At 41.4% G+C, this 1999-nt stretch overlaps 1 pseudogene; it reads left to right on the top strand.

Annotated features, from left to right (window-relative positions):
• Positions 1-312: 312 nt before the first annotated feature.
• LOC123454848 lies at positions 313-1107 on the top strand (annotated as a pseudogene).
• Positions 1108-1999: the final 892 nt, after the last annotated feature.

The raw sequence follows: 1999 nt of genomic DNA, 5'->3' as shown, positions 1-1999 counted from the left end.
TTATGTTTTTATCTATGATTATTAAAATAGATGAAGTTTACATTAAGATGCCCAGATGGTTATGTGTAAATGCTATTAGCATTGTTCATAAATAACATATTTTAGTGTTGTAACTTGGGGTTAACACACTTAGACCTATGAATTGAGGTTATGTTAGAATATGAACTTGCTTTTATTAGCATTCCTGTTATTTTTATGACAAAACATTATAATGAATGAAAGCAGATTGTTTTTATATAAAAAAATTGACAACTGCCAGCACAGCTGCTCTCCAGCCGCCAGGAGCCCGCCTTGCCGCCCGCGGCATCCTCGGACTTGTTCCAACAATCTGCTAAAGCATGGTGGATTATTATGAAGTTCTAGGCGTGCAGAGACATGCCTCACCTGATGATATCAAAAAGGCATATCGGAAACTGGCACTGAAGTGGCACCCAGATAAAAATCCTGAAAATAAAGAAGCAGAGAGAAAGTTCAAACAAGTAGCTGAGGACTATGAGGTGCTATCAGATGCTAAAAAACGAGACATCTATGACAAATATGGCAAAGAAGGATTCAGTGGTGGTGGAGGAGGAGGTGGAAGTCAATTTGACAGCCCTTTTGAGTTTGGCTTCACATTCCAGAACCCGGATGATGTCTTCAGGGAATTTTTTGGTGGAAGGGACCCATTTTCATTTGACTTCCTTTAAGACCCATTTGATGACTTTTTTGGGAACCAAAGAGGTCCCTGAGGAAGCAGAAACCGAGGCACAGGCTCCTTCTTCTCTGCCTTCACTGGGTTTCCATCACTTGGAGGTGGATTTTCTTCATTTGATCCAACAGGGTTCACTTCGTTCAGGTCACTAGGTCACGGAGGTCTCACTTCATTTTCTTCAGCTTCATTTGGTGGCAGTGGGATGCGCAACTTCCAGTCGATATCCACGTCTACCAAAATAGTTAATGGCAGAAAAATCACTACAGAGAGAATTGTGGAGAAAGGGTAGAAGCTGAAGAAGATGGCCAGTTAAAGCCCTTAACGATAAATGGTAAGGAGCAGCTGCTATGCTTGGAGAACAAGTAACTCGACGCACGCATTTAACAGAAATGTTAATAACAAGCACCATTTGAGGATTAGCAGGAACATTTTTTTTTTTTTTGAAGATTTCAAGCGAACTCTACTTACAGTATAGCTCTACCTAATCTAAAGTATTTATAAACAGCTCATCGGGGCCCCTGTTTGTCATAGACTTTTTGTGTTTATTGTCGGGACCACACAATAGGACCATTTTTTTGTCTTCAAAATTGTTGTCATCTTGGTATGCACTTTGCCTTTTTATTAAACGTAGTCTAAGCTGAGCCTGTGAGGAGCAGTGCAGGATGAGACTGTGCTCTCTCACAGCATGGACCTGCTCTCCACTGTGTCTGGAAGGTGAGCCGAGCAGCGTCAGCCTGCTGTGAAGTTAACATTGCCAGGATGATCCTCCACAGAAAGAATTTCTGTTTTTTTCAGTATTTTAGTAATGAAAGATATTACTGCTGTAATGGTAATACATTTCTGGTTTAGTATAAGCTAAGGATGTTTCTAGTTGTGCATGAATGCTGGCAACCTCGTACGTTCTGACAATTGTTTAAATATGTAATGTTAAGCTTAGGTTTAAAAAAGCTGGTAAACTGGGTCTTGGGCTGGAGAGATAGTTTAGCGGTTAAGCGCTTGCCTGTGAAGCCTAAGGACCCTGGTTCGAGGCTCGGTTCCCCAGGTCCCACCCCACGTTAGCCAGATGCACAAGGGGGCGCACGCGTCTGGAGTTCGTTTGCAGAGGCTGGAAGCCCTGGGGCACTCATTCTCTCTCTCTCCCTCTATCTTTCTTTCTCTCTGTGTCTGTCGCTCTCAAATAAATAAAAAAAAAAATAAAAATAAAAAAAAGCTGGTAAACTGGGTCTTGTCATTTGCTTAAAATGATGCGAATGTGTTTGCTGCATTCTTTCAAAAAAAAATTGACAAACCTAGTAGTGACTACTTGGT

The sequence above is a fragment of the Jaculus jaculus genome, chromosome 14 (assembly GCF_020740685.1).
Source record: "Jaculus jaculus isolate mJacJac1 chromosome 14, mJacJac1.mat.Y.cur, whole genome shotgun sequence".
Lineage (NCBI taxonomy): Eukaryota > Metazoa > Chordata > Mammalia > Rodentia > Dipodidae > Jaculus > Jaculus jaculus.
The sequence above is the reverse complement of the archived record's forward strand: the minus strand, read 5'-3'. Positions and strand labels throughout refer to the sequence as shown.